This window comes from Dendrobates tinctorius, unplaced genomic scaffold, assembly GCF_039654945.1.
Source record: "Dendrobates tinctorius isolate UK_male_01 unplaced genomic scaffold, ASM3965494v1 ptg000007l, whole genome shotgun sequence".
In the NCBI taxonomy this organism is placed as follows: Eukaryota; Metazoa; Chordata; class Amphibia; order Anura; family Dendrobatidae; genus Dendrobates; species Dendrobates tinctorius.
In genome coordinates this window covers 61,653,945-61,664,468 of record NW_027361675.1, presented here as the reverse complement: position 1 = coordinate 61,664,468, position 10,524 = coordinate 61,653,945, and positions in this window count along the sequence as shown.

Sequence of the window (10,524 nt, the reverse complement as noted above, 5' to 3'; positions counted from 1 at the left end):
GTCGCCACAGTGGCATTACCTTCTTCCTAGGGAGTGTGATGTCATGCTTGGGAGCAAAGAAGGATCTCTCTAGCAGGTTAACTGATTGGGCGGAGTTATTCCCACGAGTCATGACCCTCCAAACAGCGTTCATGAAGGCAAAGTGTTTGTTTTACGTGGGCAGTATGGTTGCAAAGCTGAACCTTAAAGGAATGTCCAGAAGGGCACCACCAGGAGTGGAGCCTACGGTTAAATTCGACTCCACCTGGGAAACCTCAACCATGCCAGCTACAGAACAGATGCACACATTGCAAGCTTAATTCCGTTAACGAACGAGACTCCGTCATGCACCGCGGTCCGAGTCCGGCTTACTAGAGGGACACGTGAGGCTCTGGCACATGAGATTGGCAAATAACTGGTGTGTCATGCCCTTACATGTCCGTGGCTGCATGTGCGCTACACTGAAAAGGCCAGCCTTTGTCGCTTACAGGTGCAGATAACCCGCTGAACAACGTTAGTGATGGGGATCACTGATTACAATTATTACCCGCGAACAATGATTTCCCAGTAAGTGCAGGTCAACCGCAGTTCCGGAATTAGGCCTAACCGTCATTCCTGAAAAAATGAAAAACTTACGTGTGCAAACCACAGGTGCTGTAGCTTGCTTAACAGCTCGCCAGCCGTTCTCACGCCCAGTATGGATTACACGTGATTGCACAAAGGTGAGAAAGGGTACCGTATCCCCAGATAACATGTATGGATAGCGTACACATTCAAAATATATGTCTATACATCAGGAGGCAGGCTCAGACGGTGTTAGGCCCAGTATGGATTGCACGTGATTGCACAAAGGTTAGAAAGGGTACCGTTTCCCCGGATAACATGTATGGATAGCGTACACATTCAAAATATATGTCTATACATCAGGAGGCAGGCTCAGACGGTGTTAGGCCCAGTATGGATTGCACGTGATTGCACAAAGGTCAGAAAGGGTACCGTATCCCCAGATAACATGTATGGATAGCGTACACATTCAAAATATATGTCTATACATCAGGAGGCAGGCTCAGACGGTGTCAGGCACAGTATGGATTTGACGGCCCAGACTACACAGCGGAGGAGCAGGGAGAGGTAAAGATTGCAAATGCTGGGGCCCTGCCCAAGCAAGGGGGGCCCACTCGTGGGCGTCGGTACTGGCACTGGGCCCCTCATAGTACGGCGGTGTGTCTGACGGCGGGTGTGCACCACCACCGTCAGAGACACTTGATTGCACTATGAAGGACCCTGTACCAGTGCCCGCACCCAAGAGTCAGCCTACCCACCTGTCCAGGGCAACGGCACTCGCACGGTGTCGTGCGCTAGGTGGTGACCCCGGCCATGGGGGGGGGGAGGCAGCACAGTTAGGGAGTTTTAGAAAGTGGCATATGTTGATGTTGGACATTCAGCTGATGCAAAAGGTGAAATAGGTCAAGTCCCAGGAAGAGGTGGACCAAAGCAAGCCATTTTTCTGTCACCCTATGTGTCATCAGGGGAAGGTGGGACAAAATCCTTGGAAACCCATGCGTGGTTCATTTTAATGAAGGTTAGATCATCCACATTTTGGGTTGACAGACGGGTCCTTTTTTCTGTCAGGATTGATCCAGCTGCACTGAAGACTCTTTCCGATAGCACACTTGCAGCTGGGCAAGCGAGCTCCTGTAAGGCATATTGTGCCAATTCAGGCCAGGTGTCCAGTTTAGCGGCCCAATAGTCAAAGGGGAATGACCTGTGTGGGAGAACATCGATATGGGAGGAAAAGTAGTTTGTAACCATAGTTGACAACTGCTGTCTCCTGTCACTTTTCATCGATGCAGTATTACCAGTTGTGTGAGCGGTACTTGAAAAATCAGTCCACAACATTGTCATGAAACCCCTGTCTCCAACGCCACTTCTGCTGTGTGCACCACGAACACCTCTGCCAAGCTGCCCCCGGCCCGTACGGCTCGTGTGAGAACCATCACCGCTGCTGTGTGCTGGGAATGCCTCAAGCAACTGATTTACCAGAGTTGCTTGTTTATTAGCCAATATTAGGTCAAGGTTCTCCTGTGGCATGATGTTTTGTAATTTGCCTTTATAGCGTGGATCCAGGATGCTGGCCAACCAGTAATCGTCATCGTTCATCATTTTGGCAATGCATGGGTCCCTTTTTAGGATCTGCAAGGCATAATCTGACATGTGGGCCAATGTTCCCGGTGTCAATGATGCACTGCGAGTGCTGGTTGGAGGAGCACTTTCTGGCAAATCCACATCCCTCCAGTCACGCACAAACCCTGTACCAGACCTTGCCACGCCAACATTTTCACTTGCCCCACGAGATGCATCCTCCTCCCCTAAGTAATCATCCCCATCATCCTCCTCCTCCTCCTCTTCTTCCTCCACCTCGTCCAGGAGAGGTCCCTGAGCAGACAATGACTGAATGTCATCAAGGATTCCCTCCTCCTCTTCCTCCTCATCAACATTGGCTGCAGACGCCTGCTCCTTAAGGTGCGTCAAAGTTTGCATGAGCAGACGCATAAGTGGGATGCTCATGCTTAGGATGGCGTCGTCTGCGCTTACCAGCCGTGTGCATTCCTCAAAACACTGAAGGACTTTACAGAGGTCTTTCAGCTTCGACCACTGCACACCTGTCAACTCCATGTCTGCTCTCAAAGTGCCTGGCTGTGTATCCTCCCACAAATGCATTATGGCCTGCCTCTGCTCGCACAGCCGCTCCACCATGTGCAGGGTGGAGTTTCACCTTGTTGCAATGTCGATAATGAGGCGGTGGTTGGGAAGGTGGAGCAATCGCTGCAGCTTCTGCATACGAACGGAGTGTACAGGCGACCGGCGGATGTGCGCGCACAGTCTTCGCACCTTCTGGAGCAGGGCTGTTAACTCCGGATAATTTTTGAGGAAGCACTGCACCACCAGGTTCAAGGTGTGAGCCAAGCAAGGTATATGGCTGAGTTTTGAAAGGGCTATGGCTGCCACAAAATTACGGCCGTTATCACTAACTACCTTGCCTGCCTCAAGATGTACACTGCCCAGCCATGACTCAGTTTGTCGCTTCAAGTACTCGGCCAGCACCTCGGCGGTGTGTCTGTTGCCCAAACACATCATCTGCAACACAGCCTGCTGACGCTTTCCACTAGCTGCTCGATAGGGGGACACATCGTGTGCAACAGTGGCAGCTGCAGATGGAGTGCTCGTACGACTGCGCTCTGTGGACGAGCTTTCGCTTCTGGAGGAGGAGGAGGGTCGAACGCCTACAGCCAACTGTTTCCTATACCGTGGGCTAGGCAGCACTGTCCCACCACCGCTGTCCCCTGTGGACCCTGCATCCACCACATTAACCCAGTGCGCAGTGATGGACACGTAACGGCCCTGGCCATGCCGACTGGACCATGCATCAGTTGTGAGGTGCACCTTTCCGCTCACTGACTGCTTGAGTGCATGGACAATGCGGTCTTTCACATGATGGTGGAGGGCTGGGATGGCTTTGCGAGAGAAGAAGTGGCGACCGGGTAGGTCATAGCGTGGTACTGCATAGGCCATGAGTTCGCGGAAAGCTGTGCTTTCCACCAACCGAAAGGGCATCATCTCAAACGAGATTAGTTTGGCAATGTGGGCGTTCAAACCCAGTGTACGCGGATGAGAGACTGAGTACTTTCTTGACCTACTCATAGTGTCTGGAAGGGTGAGCTGGACTTGAGAGCTGCATATGGTGGAAGTAACGGTGGACAGGGCGGACTGAGAGAGGGTTGATGATGGTGATGGAGTTGGTGTTCGTTCTGATGGCCTAGAATCAGTCTTTCGTTGATATAACGGTGGGATTCCCTGACTGCTGTGGCCTTGCAACGACACCTCAACATTTGCTGCTGTGCTAACCGGTGGGCTTACAGTGGGGGAAACAATGTAGCGTTGCTGACTACCTTCGTTGTGATCAGTTGCACATGTGGCACTTGAGGTTTGGTGTTGTGTCCACGCTTGCAAGTGCATACTGGTTAAATGTCTAAGCATGCAACTGGTATTCAAATTTTTCAGATTTTTCCCTCGGCTAAAGGTCTTTGCGCACTTCTTACAGATAACCTTGGCCTGATCATGAGGATTTTGGTCAAAAAAGTGCCACACTGCACTCTTCCTACTTTGGCAGATATTTTGCGGCCTAGCACGCTGTGATCTTTTGACCCTCTGGACAAGCTGTCCAGCAACTCTTTTGATGTTTGGAACCTGTCTTTGGAGTGCTCTGGGCCTGCCAGATAACAGCTGTTGCGATGTCGATGTCTGCTGTGGATGCTCCTCATCTGAGCTATTGGAAGCAGCACCCTCTTCCCCCAATGGATGCCAATCTGGGTCAACAACTGGGTCATCCATCACCTCCTCTTCTATGTCATGTGCACCTTCCTCTGTGTCACCGTGTATGGTGGTATAGTGTGCGGGAAGGGGCACCTGAGTCTCATCAGGGTCAGAATCTGGCTCTGTACACTGCGAGGACAATGTAGTGCTCTGAGTGAATGTACCAGCAGAATCATCCATCAGCGGCTGTGCATCAGTGCACTCCATGTCAGATTCATCTTGGCCTGGGTAATTCACCATTTGACTTGATAATCCAGGCATGGTATGTGAAAACAGCTCCATGGAGTAATCAGTAGTATGGCCTACGTCATCCTTCAATCTTGGTTGGGGTGAAGGACACAAGGAAAGGTGTGGTTCATGAACATGAGCCTCCAATGACGACTCAGTGCTTTTACTTTTTACAACTGAAGAAGAGGAGGCGATAGAGCTGGAGGCTGAGTCAGCAATGTAAGACAAAACTTTTTCCTGATGCTCTGGCTTTAAAAGCGGTTTGCCAACTCCTAGAAAACTAAGCGTTCGAGACCTTATGTAGCCAGACGATGACGCAGGCTCAACACCTCCTGCATTCGGTTCTGTTTTGCTCTTGCCACTACCATCAGATCCACCACCAACACCATCATTACCAGCTGCCAACCCCCGCCCAATTCCACGGCCTCTTCCACCAGCCTTCCTCATTTTTTATAGAAATGTAGACAAAATCCAACAAACTATATAGTAATGTAAAACAAGGTACAAGGTGTCTATAGGACAGGGGAGATTTTGAATTTCTGCAGACACTTGTGGACACTGGACACTTTTGGATTGTGTGAGGCCCAATGAATATCTGAGCGCTATGTGACAGGCTCGATGGCACAGCTGTGACCAAAGTGACTAGAGGATAAGGGAGATTTTGAATTTCTGCACACACTTGTGGACACTGGACACTTTTGGATTGTGTGAGGCCCAATGAATATCTGAGCGCTATGTGACAGGCTCGATGGCACAGCTGTGACCAAAGTGACTAGAGGATAAGGGAGATTTTGAATTTCTGCACACACTTGTGGACACTGGACACTTTTGGATTGTGTGAGGCCCAATGAATATCTGAACGCTATGTGACAGGCTCAATGGCACAGCTGTGACCAAAGTGACTAGAGGATAAGGGAGATTTTGAATTTCTGCAGACACTTGTGGACACTGGACACTTTTGGATTGTGTGAGGCCCACTGATATCTGAGCGCTATGTCACAGGCTCGATGGCACAGCTGTGACAAAAGTGACGAGAGGATAAGGGAGATTTTGAATTTCTGCACACACTTGTGGACACTGGACACTTTTGGATTGTGTGAGACCCAATGAATATCTGAGCGCTATGTGACAGGCTTGATGGCACAGCTGTGACCAAAGTGACTAGAGGATAAGGGAGATTTTGAATTTCTGCACACACTTGTGGACACTGGACACTTTTGGATTGTGTGAGGCCCAATGAATATCTGAGCGCTATGTGACAGGCTCGATGGCACAGCTGTGACCAAAGTGACTAGAGGATAAGGGAGATTTTGAATTTCTGCACACACTTGTGGACACTGGACACTTTTGGATTGTGTGAGGCCCAATGAATATCTGAGCGCTATGTCACAGGCTCGATGGCACAGCTGTGACCAAAGTGACTAGAGGATAAGGGAGATTTTGAATTTCTGCACACACTTGTGGACACTGGACACTTTTGGATTGTGTGAGGCCCAATGAATATCTGAGCGCTATGTGACAGGCTCGATGGCACAGCTGTGACAAAAGTGACTAGAGGATAAGGGAGATTTTGAATTTCTGCAGACACTTGTGGACACTGGACACTTTTGGATTGTGTGAGGCCCAATGAATATCTGAGCGCTATGTGACAGGCTCGATGGTACAGCTGTGACCAAAGTGACTAGAGGATAAGGGAGATTTTGAATTTCTGCAGACACTTGTGGACACTGGACACTTTTGGATTGTGTGAGGGCCACTGATATCTGAGCGCTGTGTCACAGGCTCGATGGCACAGCTGTGACAAAAGTGACGAGAGGATTATGGAGATTTTGAATTTCTGCAGACACTTGTGGACACTGGACACTTTTGGATTGTGTGAGGCCCACTGATATCTGAGCGCTATGTCACAGGCTCGATGGCACAGCTGTGACAAAAGTGACTAGAGGATAAGGGAGATTGGATTGCTTTTAAAAAAGCAGTTTGCAGAGCAGTGGGTAAACAGCAATGCCAGCCTGTCAGGAAGCCTTAAAAGGCAGCCCAACAACCAACACCACTGATACACCACAATATAGCCTCCCCTTGCACTGCACACACAGTGACTGGTGTGTTGTGCAGGCCAAATCGCTAGCAGCAGAAGCAGTTTTTTTTTCTTCTCAGCAGGACAAAAAAAAAAAATTGGGATTGCTTTTAAAAAAGCAGTTTGCGGAGCAGTGGGTAAACAGCAATGCAGGAATGTCAGGAAGCCTTAGAAGGCAGCCCAACAACCAACACCACTGATACACCACTATATAGCCTCCCCTTGCACTGCACACACAGTGACTGGTGTGTTGTGCAGGCCAAATCGCTAGCAGCAGAAGCAGTTTTTTTTTCTTCTCAGCAGGACAAAAAAAAAAAATTGGGATTGCTTTTAAAAAAGCAGTTTGCGGAGCAGTGGGTAAACAGCAATGCAGGAATGTCAGGAAGCCTTAGAAGGCAGCCCAACAACCAACACCACTGATACACCACTATATAGCCTCCCCTTGCACTGCACACACAGTGACTGGTGTGTTGTGCAGGCCAAATCGCTAGCAGCAGAAGCAGTTTTTTTGTCTTCTTCCCTGCCTAACGCTCTCCCTACAGAATCAGCAGCAACCTCTCACTATACTGAGATCTGCAGAAGTAAGATGGCGGTCGGCGTGCACGCCCTTTTATACCCCCTGTGACGCCCACCAAAGCAAGCCAATCACTTGCATGCCCTTCTGAAAGATGGTGGTGACCCCTGCCTATGTCATCACGTTGCCCACAGTGTCCGTGGATCCTGATTGGCTGAAAAAGAGCGCAAAACAAACTTTTGAAACGCGACTTTGGCGCGTAAGTCGCCGACCTCGTGGCCGACCTCATCCTAGGGTCGGGTTTCGTTTCATGAAACCCGACTTTGCCAAAAGTCGGCGACTTTTGAAATTTTTCGACCCGTTTCGCTCAACTCTACCGGATAGCATCCTGAGTGCGATCCCAAATGTCGCGAGCCTCCACTGCCCAGTCTGCCACCCTGGAATCAGTAGAGGACACTGGCATCGGGACAGGGACACGTGGATGTTGGCTGTAGTTTAAAAGAAAGGGCGTCTGACCAGTGGAATCGGCCACTGCATTATTCAGGGCAAACTCAGCCCATGGTAGCAAGGATGCCCAGTCATCCTGCCTGGCAGAGACAAAATGCCGCAGGTACGTGACCAAGATTTGGTTGGCTCTATCAACCAAGCCATTCGTCTCGGGATGGTAAGTGGAGGATAGGTTTAGCTCGATGCTGAATAGACTGCAGAGCTCCCTCCAAAACCGAGATGCAAACTGGGGACCTCGATCACTAACGATTTTGTCCGGCATGCCATGTAAATGGAATACATGCTTTATGAACAGAGTGGCAAGACCACGAGCGGAAGGCAACCGTGCGAGTGGCATCAGATGCACCATTTTGGAAAAATGGTCGGTGACCACCCAGATGACCATACTGCCACCAGACTTGGGCAGGCCAACCATGAAGTACATGCCAACCATCTCCCAAGGCCTATCCTCCACTGGCAGAGGATACAAAAGCCCCACCGGCCTCTGTCTAGAGGGTCTGTTCCATGCACACGAGACGCATGCTTGTACGTATTCCTTAACATCTCGAGCCATATGTGGCCACCAATATGACCTTGCCAGGAGTTCAGTGGTCCGCTTATTGCCAAAGTGACCACCTACCCTGGAGGCATGTGCCCAAGCGAGAACTTCCGGCCGTAGCTGGGGAGGCACCAAGGTCTTGCCCTGTGGCACTGACTCGAGAGCAACTGAAGCAACGGTCGTAAAACTCTCCGGCGGGAGAATTAGCCGAGGCTCAGCCTCTCCTTCTTCCGCAGAAACTACCAAGTGTGAGAGAGCATCCGCACGGACGTTCTTTTCCCCTGAGAGATAATGCAGGGTGAAGCGGAAGCGGGAAAAGAAGAGCGGCCACCTAGCCTGACGAGAGTTCAGGCGCTGGGCCATCTGTAAATAGACCGTATATACCTGGAAGGGAAACTGAGCTCCCTCCAGGAGATGTCTCCACTCGGAAAAGGCCAACTTCATGGCTAGCAACTCCCTGTCACCGATGGAGTAATTCTTCTCCGCCGATGAGAAGGTCTTTGAGAAAAAGAAGCAGGGATGCTTCCAACCTTGAGCATCCTTCTGGAAAAGGACTGCCCCTGCACTGACGGAAGAGGCATCAACCTCCAGAATAAATGGCTTATCTACATCGGTACGATGTAAGATGGGAGCGCCAGCAAAATGAGATTTTATAGATGTGAAGGCCTTGGAGACCTGTTCAGACCAAGCGTTGGGGTTAGCTCCTTTTTTAGTGAGAGCAACCAAAGGAGCCACCAGTGTGGAAAAGTGCGGTATAAACTGGCGGTAATAATTCACGAACCCCAAAAAGCACTGCACCGCTTTGAGTGAATGGGGTTCCTGCCAATCCATCACCACCTGCAGTTTGGCAGGATCCATAGCCAACCCCTGGGCCGAGATGATATAGCCCAGGAACGGCAAGGACTCCTGCTCAAAATGGCACTTCTCCAGCTTGGCAAAGAGAGAGTTCGCCTGCAGACGGTCAAAGACCCTGCAGACGTCTCTCCGGTGGGTGGTCAAATCTGGTGAGAAGATGAGTATGTTATCCAGATAGACCACCACCGAGGTAGAGAGCATGTCACGGAAGACGTCGTTATCGAAATCCTGGAAGACAGCAGGCGCATTACAAAGGCCGAAGGGCATGACTAGATATTCGTAGTGGCCATCCCTGGTGTTAAAAGCTGTCTTCGACTCGTCTCCTTCGCGAATGCGGATCAGGTTGTACGCCCCCCATAGATCTAATTTTGTAAAGATCTGGGCCCCTCGCAACCTGTCAGATACCCTCTGCCGTTGAACTCTGAGTTATTTGTTTTTGACCATTATAGCGTTGAGACCTCTGTAGTCAATGCAGGGACATAACTCTCCGTTCTTCTTCTGTACGAAGAAGAACCCTGCACCAGCCGGCGACACCGATTTTCTGATAAAACCTCTAGCCAGATTCTCCCGGATATATTGAGACATAGCCTCTGTCTCAGGGAGAGATAGCGGTTACACACAGCCTCTAGGAGGTTCTGTGCCTGGCAGGAGATTTATCGGGCAGTCGTAGGGACGGTGCGGCGGGAGCGTCTCCGCAGATTTTTTGGAGAAGACGTCCGCGTACTGGTGGTAGGGCTTAGGGAGCATGGAGAGATCCGCAGGCACTTCAGTGGAAGCCACCTGAACACTGCCCCTCAGGCATCTTCCCTCACAGTCCTTGCTCCAACCCAGTATATTCCCTGAAGCCCAATCAATATGAGGGGAATGGCATCGGAGCCAGGGAACCCCGAGAATCACCTGGTCGATGCCATTTGGCAGAATGAGCAGAGACAGAATCTCACGATGAGAGGGTGAGATAGAAAGCCCGAGTGGAACTGTCTGATGGGTCACCTGAGAGGGTAAAGGTGCACTGTTAACCACCCTAATGGTCAGAGGTTGGGGCAGTAATACCAGAGGGATAGCGTGTTTCTGGGCGAAGGTAGAGGACATAAAGTTTCCCTCGGCCCCGGAATCCACGGAAACCTCTGCCTCCCAGGTGGAGGACCCACTGTCTAAGGTACCCCGGAATACCGGTTTGGGTGAGAAGGGTTTCATATTGGACTGACCACCACCCACGGCCACTGGACGTGGACGTTTTTTCGCTCGCAGAGGACATGTGCTAGCCGAGTGACCAAACTGTCGGCACTTATAGCAAAGTACGGAGCTTCGCATGGACCGTGTCCTGGGGCCGGTGTGAGACACCTCCATGGGTTCGGAGGATGGGAGCTCCTGTGTGGGGTATCTTAGCGGCTCGGTGAATGTGGGAGCCAAGTTAGCCCTACGTCTGGATTGCGCTCGTTCCAGCCCACGCTC